Consider the following 10,067-nt stretch of genomic DNA (forward strand, 5'->3'; position numbering starts at 1 on the left):
GCACCAGTATCTTTGCACTACCCTTGGATGAAGGTCCTGAGAGGATGGAATAATCTGTCAGGATGCAGCTGCGAAGCTGCCACAGAGGCAAGCTATTTCCTCTGGGTGGGTTTGGGAGCAGCTGTGTGCACCAAAGGCTGGAGCTTGGTATGGCACAATGGCACAAGGATTGAGAATTTCTGTTTCCACATTTGAATTCTCCAGTACCTGCTGCAACAGGTTGCAATGCTGTATTATCAGGATTGCTCACACTGACAAAATTACTGGTGATCTGACTGCAGCAAAAGCTCAAGGCAAACTGATCTTGGTAGTAGCTGCTGGATGGAAGCTGGTATCACAAAAATGGCAATTGGAAGCCTCAATTAAGGAATCTGGATCTTAATCGTAATGCTAACCTTTTCTTTATTGATGTTAACCCTCTAACAACTTCAACAAGAAATTGTCCAGCCCCTCTCTAAGTGTCAGTTAAAGCAACTGCCCTTTCATGAAGTTCAAAAAAACAGCGATCCACTGAGATGAATAATCTCAGAGGTAGATTACCAACAACCAAAATACGAAAACCTCCCCTTTCTTTCTTTCAGCAAAAGATGAGAAGTTTTCTCTCAGTCATCCCTCTCCTATTAGAAACTTCTCTCCCACTTTTGCAGGCTTTGGCCAACTCAGTCTCCCAGCCACTTTGCAAATGCTCAGGTATTTCCCACACTTACCAAAGCGGGGTCTACCTGTGAGATGAGGCTTGTCAGTACCGGTATTTTCTTATTTTTGGTTCTGAGCATTTCGAAACGTAGATGGGTAATTTTCAGTTTCTTTCCATCTGTACAACCAAGAAAATATGGGACCTCTCACTGCTCCCCTGTCCTCATTGCCATCCATCTCCATCTCCATCTCCATCATCTCCATCTCCATGTCCATCTCCATTGTCTCTCCTGCAACATGGGTGACACCTGTGTTTCCATGAACTCACTACATTTCAGGGATTATTGGAAAGATGTCAATGCTTTCACCTCTCTGAAGAGTATTAGACCTGTTTCAGAGATAACACAAATATGTCACAAGAGCAGCTGAATTCCTTTTTGTTTTTTTAAACACTGAAGTTCCCTAGTTTTAGAGCCTTGATAAAGTCATTACAGTGCCAAAAGGGGAAACGTGTTGTTTCCATGGCTGCAAGCAAACATTAAAGATAGCTACATCCAGTGATGGGATGCTTCAAAGAATATGGTGACACACTCGTATTCTTTACTTGCATGAAGTATGTTGTGGATATATTTTCCTTGGAAAATGTCTCTTAGTAAAAAATGAATATTTATTTTAACAACAAGACTTGTAACACAAAGTTTCAATCTGAAATTAAAACAATCAAATAATTCATTTTCAATTAAACAATTTTTTTTGTGTATCATATTGGGAAACATTACTATTTTAAATTAAAGAATTACTTTTTATTTGTGTACTATTTCTCTCCCTTTCATTACAACTGAAGGAAACACTAAAACTTAGTGGTTTTTTTCCTTCCAAAATCTATCTTCTTTTAGTCTGTGATTTTTGAAATTATCTTTCCATTGAAAAGTTATAAATAAGACTGTGAGATTTCCCTTCTGCAAATTCTGTCATATCAAGGAAGCTTTGAGTATTGACAACATGTTCACTTCCTCTTTTGCCTTTTTGTAACTTCTGCCAGTGTAAAGGAAATTTTAAGACAAACTATGAGCATTAATGTATCCACTGCTGCAGATATGATGGGCAGAGGTGATGGCAGGTCATCTGACTCAGGGGTTTCTCTCTTCTACTCTTCTGCCAGGTCCTTCACATTATTTTATTTGCCAAATGCTTGCACTGGTCAATCTGTATCTTGAAGAAACTATCCCATCAACATTTAATTTTGAGAAGAACCCTAGTCCAGCCAGAGGAGAAGTCAGGCCCACCCTCAGTATACATTGGCTGTATAGATTGAATTGAGAGGACTCTGTCTTCAAATAATTAGTTAGTTACAGATAACTTTTCTAATCCATGTAGTGGAGATCAAAACCTCTCTGCAGAATCTTTGAAACCACAAGTCATAACAGAACTTAACCCTCCCATCAGATTTTGGAATATCATCTTTGGAACATCATTTGGAATAACAAGAAGGGGCAATAGTTTTGCAATTTTTTCATTCCCCATGAGACTTGCAGTTCTCAGTACTGTAATGGGATATATGAAGATGTGTACATAGCCTTGAGTTACGTGGAATCATGAATTCCCCTGGAGGAGGAAGAGATGGCTCATATGGCTGTTAGTTCCCCACATTAGGCTGCTCTTGGTGTTAACCCCCCATTGCTCCTGCACACACAGTGCTTCCACATCTGGAAGTGAAAGCCCAGAACAAGACAGTTTTTCATGCAAAGGAGCTGTCAGCACGTGCACAGCTCGATCAGCATGGCCTTGTGAGCTACAAAAATCCATGGAAAATGGTGTCAGTAAGTGAAAAGCTGCTGCTATCTTGGTCTGCAGACCTTCACCATGTGTCTGCTGCCTCTAAAACCTTGTGCTTAAGCTCAACCCTGAAGTTGTGGACTGGCAGTGTTACATTTATGGTTGAACTCCGTGATCTTAAGGGTCTTGTCCAACCTTAATGATTCTGTGATTCCAGGGCTCAGTGGTTGCTTTTGACTCTGGATTCAACAGTTAGGCAGCCTGTCCCTTCACCTCATGCATCAGAACATCCCTGGATATCTCAGTTAACCCTGACATGCTCCTGTCCCACTGCACTCAGGTCACACAAAAAGGGCTTGGCCATCTAAGCTGCTACAGTCACTTTGACATCACACAGCACACTGAAAATGTTCTCTCTGCTTCCTTCTGCCCTTAACACAGCTAAGACTGAACATGTGCAAACACCAGATCTTCATCTAGCATAAAAAAGTGCTGCTCCTCCCTGGGGTTATCAACTGGAATAGGACTACTCTGAGGTGTTCATGCTTTGTGCTTTATACACTCCTATCATTTGAGTGGGGACTTTCCATCAGCCTTTCATAAGAACTCTGCTTTTGCACTGCTGTTGGTTTCTGCAGGATTACACAAGATAACTGGTGTAGCACTGGGGATGGTGTTTGTTGAACTGAATGCTGTTATCTCCATGCTTCAGTTTCCATATGCCCAAATCCAAGGGTAGTGATGCTTTCCAGCTCTGTGAACGCCTTTGAACTCTGCTGCCAAGAAGAGCTGATAATGTGGATAGCATGGTTACAATGAGGTTTGTTGCTCAAACACATCCCTGGGGTAAGACAAATAAAAACAGATAAATCCCCTATAAATACACTTCTTACATTGGAGAAAAGCCATGTTCTGGCACCCCCAAGCAGACTACCTGATTGCCAAGCAGCTGGAACCTGCATCCTCTCAGAGGGAGAGGCAGCTGTGAAGAAGTGCAGAAGTAGTTGTTAGCTGATGGGCTGGGTATGCTGATATCCACAGGACTGTATTGAGGTTTGAAGATGCATGGGAATACCTTGCTCATGCTCAGTGTCAGACACAAAAAGTAAACCCAAATTTGTCTTCACCTCCCCATGACCACAGCATGCTTCATGAAGTTAAGCAAAGTGGATGCTAGGAATGAGAAGGAGACAAAGTGCTCTGGAACATCTCCTGAAGCTCAGCACCAGGACACCTCCCTGGCTTGTAGACCCTTGTTCACTGAGATACTGTGTCCTGCCAGGACACATGCTGAAAGACAAACAGGTAGAAAAGGATAGATTCAAACCCAAATACCTAAAACTTTGTGAAATGAACCCCTGAGCAATGGATGGAAGACTCTGCTGACTTATTTATTTCTCTCTTACACTCCTTTCTAGACTTACTTTGAAAGCTGCCGTAGGTGACTGATACAGTGAAATAGAGTATATATTTATTTTTCTTTCATCATCTTTCTTTTCCCTTTAGCAGGTGTATTTAGAATCAGGGGGAAGAGACAAACAGAAATAAATTAAAACCAAAGTAAAATTTGTTTTAGTCCTATCAATAACCTGATACAACTATAAATTTTAGAAACCATGAAAAACGTTAACTTCATTTACCCACTTAGTTAATAATTACAGGTCCTAAATAATAAGTCATTCTGTAGCCTGAAGTTCTTGTTCTGAGTATATATTTATATTAGCACTTAAGTATACTTTTCATGGGCAATTAAGACATTATTCGTTCCTAGCTATTCACAGGCAACTCAGGAGGGAATGGGGAAAGACGCAATTGTAAAGCCACAAAGATAATGAGAGCCAAAGTCCCTTTCCTCATCTTGTGATATTGATTTTCATAAAATAAACAGAGGCACAGAATGCTGAATCTTGGTAATATACCTATTTTAAATGCCAGTTGTTGAGTAAATAGACCTCTGTGGGGATATGTTTGTTTGAAAAGTCCTTTGGGATTAGGGAATATTAGCCCGGCTTTCAGTCTGAGACCTATTTTGTGAGGCGTCTTTGTTACTTTGTCAGCTTTCTAAAGCCTTTTATGATAGGTCTTGGCCCTGGTGATATTTATTCAAGTAAACCTAAGAATAAGAGTTAAGATGCAGCTGTTCCAACACTGTGGACATGTTTTGGTCTCCGTGTGTTTGGTCTCGACCCTGAAGTGCAGGACACCTCAGAGTGACTAACAAATTCTTCACACTCAGGCCTTCAGTTTAACTCTTAGCCATTTTCCACAGACAGTACCTGCTTCTAATTAATTCTGGCTCTGAATCATTTTTCCTCAGACACAAGAACTGGTTAGTTATTTACTTTCCAGTTTGCACATAAGGCCCGGGGTTTGAACAGGGCTGTTCCTGGCACTTTCTTGCAGCCCTGCATTCTGTCCTTCCTCCAAGGAGTGCAAGGTTTATATTTTTGTATTTACCAGCCAAAGAAAATAAAACTAATCTCTGACAAACAGGGCATCCTCTAGCTCCTTGACTCAAGTTTGCCACATAGGAAGAGCATTCCCAGGCTAGACTGATCTCCCCTTGCTTGCTATTACACCAGGATAGTGAAGCCACTTTTATTATCAGTAGTTAATGAAAGGCAGTTTTGGGGTTTTGCGGTGGTTCCCATTAAGACCTGGGCTTTTCCAGCTAACCTGAATCAAAATGAATTCACTGATTTCATTCTGCATTGTCTAATTCAGACCATACGATACCTGATGTAAAATTGGAAGGTGAGTATGGGTGTGTGATAGTTCAGAGTGAGTTGTCATTCAGAAGAATCTTTTTATCTGATTAAATATTTCATCAGGCCCTTGACTGTTACATATGGAAGAATTTGACTAGTATTTGTAATTTGAATGTGCTAATGATGTCCAATGAGGAAAAAGCAAAATACATTATTAAAACCATCAGTAAACCAAACTAGATGACAGTGTATCTACCACATAGTGTATCTACCCTTTTATATACTTCACACCAGATAAATACAAAAATACAAAAAATACAAAATTGATTTTTATAAGAAAGGTCATTATCTGGACTTTACTACTATGCTGTGTCACACGAGGACTGAAAATCACAGAACCACAGATGACAGAGGAAAACCAGAAAATGAGGACACCTATAACAATCTATGTTGCAATCCCCTAAATTGTTCCTGTCCATCTTTCTTCAGATTTTATAGACAAATAGAAAAAGGAATATTAAAATTCCTGAGAGCCTAAAATCTCAGGAAGGTGAGTGGGCTACAGAGGCCGCAACACCATCACACTGTGATCACGGTGACATCGCATGTATAAAGACAAAACTAGGGAGACATCATTGCAGAAACAAGCAAGCCAGCCATGGCTCTCAATTTCTGGGACATGGTGTGGGTTTGACCTAATGTTCTCAGACTGTAAGAAGTAGTAGGCATTAAACAACACTGTATCTGCAATCAGAAAATATTAAGGATATGTGAAAAATAAAGGTCTAGACCTGAGCAAAGGGTACTTAATTGGGGACACATGGGTGGCTTCAGGTGGTAATTAATCCCATAAAAGGGATCCAAGTTACAGTAGATTAAATCAAAATCAGGTATCTAACTTTAGACATCTACACCTATATGAGAGGGATCTTAAGCATCCAGATAAAACCTCTGATTTTCCTACACCTCACCTCTGTAACAGGAGGCTCAGGATATTTCTTCCTGTGTATGTCCTGGGGGTGTTTTCAGTACTTGGGTACTTGGAAAGAGTTTTGAAGTCCCTCTGCAGAAGAAACTACCTTCCCTAAGTGTTATCATGAATACCCAAGCCCCCCCACGGCATTTGGAGAGCGTGGTGTTCCATTTCAATGGCAAACCCACAGCTGCAGCATTGTTTGTTTCCACAGGTGGATTTGAAGTAGATGCCATCTTAATCACTGACCGTGAGAAATCACGGACCCCTATTCCAGAGGCAAGATCTTTCACAAACACAGGGCTTGCTCTGGGAAGGTGTTTCTCTGAGCAGAACACAGAGGGATTGTAGGATCAGACAGAAACCCACTGTTAGTGAAGTCAAAGAGAAAAACCTGGGCAGAATCCAGAACTTAACTCAGATAAATAAAATAGTACATTTCTATTAAAAGATTCACAAAGAAAAAAAGATGTTTAAAATAACCCCTTTCTGGAAGCTGCAGCATATGGTATTCTCTTCCAGGAATGACAGTATAAGATATAACCATTATAGCTTTCATATTTACTCACTAAGTACGGAAAAAATAGAGTTGGAACACAAACTAGGATGGAATTGAAATAATGCTTACAGTCTATTCTGCTCTGAGTGCTTAGGGTTCCTCCCCCTATACCATGTCTCCTCTAAACTCAGGTAGCAATTTCCAGCTGGCTCCTTCAGCTCCCTTTGTAGACACAGCAAGAGGCAAAAGGTGCTCTGACTTCTGAAGTCTTTGGGGGCTTCATCTCTTTCCATTGGCAGCACAGGGAGCTCAGCCCTGACTTTTCACTGAATTTGAAGGCAGCAAAACTTTGGGAATTCCACCCAGACTGCACCCTCCCTGGCTCTGGGGCCAAGGACCTGCTCCCTTGTTCAAGAAAAACATATGTAAGTAGTTGCTCAACATGAGCACATACCTGAAACTCAGTGGAAATTAGCTGGATGAGGAAGTGTGTTGCTTAAAGCACAGCACATGAATATGCAGGACAGGGGAGGGCAGAAAAACAGACTTTTACATTCATTTAGGTTAAAGAATTAATTTGGACTTGACCACAGTCACTTTCTGTGGCTATTCTACAGCCAAACTATGTGAGCATGAAAGTTCGTCAACAGCAAATGTTCAGCTATTTTGTGAAAGCAAATGTGGAAGTTTAAAATGTGGGCTGTGTTTAAAATTTAAGTTACTTTCACCAACCAGAACTGCTTGTTGCTTTATCTATGTACAGGACTGAGTATACTGATGGTGCTGCCAGAATGAAGGAACAATAATTCTTTCATGAGATCACCAAGTAAATATAAGTATCATGTTCATGGACTATTCATACAGCAAAAAATAACAATAATCCAGGCAAAGATCATCTCTAATATAATTACAGCACTGCACCTCCCAGCCATTGCAAGCTTAACACTGGTCATGTTGACCATTTATGTGCAGAACATTTTACTGATGTCTCCATAAAAGAGAGAATCTTCTCCTTGTGGGCCTGCAAGGAGAACTAATTAACAAAAATAAATCTAACCCTAAGGACCTAAGTATGTCTGCCAGTAAATTATTAAATTCAACCACCTCATCATTTTGTGCTACAAATGACCTCCTGAAAGCAGCTCTTAATGGATCTCAACAGACAATCCTGACAATGCCCTTCATCCAAAGGCACACGATGCTGCCATCCTCAGTATCTCTCTGTCACCCAGGCATGGGGCTCTCACCCTGTATCTGACACCCATCCCTTATCTCCAAGGATGGGAAGATAACATTTTAAGTAAGATATTCTTGGGGATGTGGTTTCTGCCAGTCATCTTCTGGCTCCTGAGAAGGATCATTTTCAAGAAAGGTTTCCAAATATATCCTATAAAACTTAAGTCACTGTCACTGAGGGGCTCCGTGTCATCCCAGAGTAACTTCACCAAACTCAAGTCAGAGAAGACATCAAGAAGAGAGAACATCAATTCAGTTTGGCAGCTTCTTTGAAATACAGAAACAAAGGTTATTTTCACAAGCATTTAATAATGTTTCTCTTTACTCCCCATCTTTTCCCTGATTTTACTTTTTTTTTCCTTTATAGCCAAACCATTATAAAATTGTGTCAGGTTTTTAGCCAAACCATTACAAAGATTCCACTGAATTGAATTTCAAAGATTTGAAAGCACCATTCCCAAAACTGCACTTAGAATTGAAACATACACATGTCCCAGGCTGATGCCCAAGGCTCCATACATGGCAGGAAGGAAGCTTTGGGTACAATGACTCAGAGGAAAATATTAAATAATTAGCCATGCATTTTTGTCCACAGAGAAATTGTATTGCATACCTTTACAGCAGAAAATGCATCAACAAAATATAGAATGTGTACCTGCTTCTCAATTAAAAAATAAATCCTTATGGTTTTATAAAATCCTCTCTGTGTTCAGTTATCTGTCACAGCACTACCTTGTCCCACAGAGATGCTGTAGGAAACAAAGTTTTGTGTGCAAAGGACAGATATGCAGAGCACTCAAACCCTGCTGTAAACTTCCTCAAAAGGAAGAATCTCTTGCCATGTGTGTTTTTACTGTAAGAAGTAGTAAGTTACTTATTTTCTAAATGGTACAAATATACAAATAAAGCAGTTACCCTGAATGCAGTCAAATCTCAGCGCCCATAAACTCTTTGCAAGTACTTTGTTAGCTGGAGAGGGCTAAAGGTGCCCATTTGATCACTTACTGCAGCAATTCATTGAGCTTTTCATTGTCCTTTTTGCTTGCAACTGTGTGAACACAGTGCCAGAAGCATTCTGCTCCTGCACCTTATTTCAGGAGCCTTCTGCACACATTTCCTCTTGCACTGTACCCAGTCTTTACTGAGCCTTCCCTGGCTGGAGCTGAACCCATTTAACTTGATCAGGTCAGCCCAATAAATTACAGGGCTGTTTCTGACAGCTCGGAAGAACGCATGTGGGAAATGTTCCTTTTGGAAGCCATCAGTAGGAAGTATCCCAGACACACAGATGGAGAGCATGTGTCCACAGAAATTAAACGGGGCTGGGGTAATACACCCAGAAGAAAACACTCAGCCTTTTAGTAGTGGAAGGCCATTAAAAGAGCTTGGTGATGACACTCGTGCAACCCAATATCTCCATTGATGATATACACTTATTTCAACCACCTAATGAAATTGGGTGGGTTTATTACTTTATTGCTTTCTTGAATTCAAAAGCATATGAAGGAAAAAATAAATGACCATTTTCTCCATGGCTGAGCCTCTGTTTTCAATTGGCATCTTGTTTCATTAATTTTTCTTCATGTTTAAATGCTGTTCTACCTCCCTACACTGGCAAAGTTTGAACAAATATACAACGACCAAAACTTAGAAAAAGGGTTTCTGGTTTCCAGTCTAATCTTATTGAACCCAGTGAAAAGCCATCTTATGTAGTAAAGATTCAGGAAATCTCTTAAGAATGGTCATATATCTGTCCTTACTCAGAAGTCCTTATAGAATGTGCTTAGCTCCACTTTACTTGGAATTAAGCACATGTTAATATTCTTCCCTTTAGGAGGTTCCCTTTGGTCCACCACCTGCTTGTAGATGATTGATGTCTAAATCCCTCAGATATGTAGACCCAAGTTTTGTTATGGCAGATGCCAAACTACTAATTCAGCTGTGGTGGAAGGCTCAGTGGCAGAAGCCTGGACACCTAGTTTTTTTAAAATTGAAACTCTCTGAATGTCAGGGGACTGCAGGTTTGATCCAAAACCACATATTGGCAAAAGCAAAAAACAAAAAAAAAAAAGTTGAAATATTGAATAGGTCCTTTCCAACCTCTATTCTGTGATTCTGTGAATATCAAGGAGGCAGTAGGGGATGGGAAAACTGATGTTTTTCTTGTTTTTCATCTTTGGTGTTCATAAATGTGGAGTGCTCCAGAAAATAAGCACACTTAGGCTTTGCCACAGCTATA

At 40.3% G+C, this 10,067-nt stretch overlaps 1 long non-coding RNA gene across 1 annotated transcript; it reads left to right on the top strand.

Moving 5' to 3' along the window:
• The first annotated feature begins 3,423 nt into the window (after window positions 1-3,423).
• On the top strand, window positions 3,424-7,662 carry LOC137472927 (uncharacterized). The gene is made up of 2 exons (XR_010998488.1): window positions 3,424-3,717; window positions 6,308-7,662. It is a non-coding gene; the product is annotated as an uncharacterized lncRNA (long non-coding RNA).
• The last annotated feature ends 2,405 nt before the right edge of the window (window positions 7,663-10,067 follow it).

Source organism: Anomalospiza imberbis, chromosome 4 (genome assembly GCF_031753505.1).
Source record: "Anomalospiza imberbis isolate Cuckoo-Finch-1a 21T00152 chromosome 4, ASM3175350v1, whole genome shotgun sequence".
NCBI classification, from domain to species: domain Eukaryota; kingdom Metazoa; phylum Chordata; class Aves; order Passeriformes; family Viduidae; genus Anomalospiza; species Anomalospiza imberbis.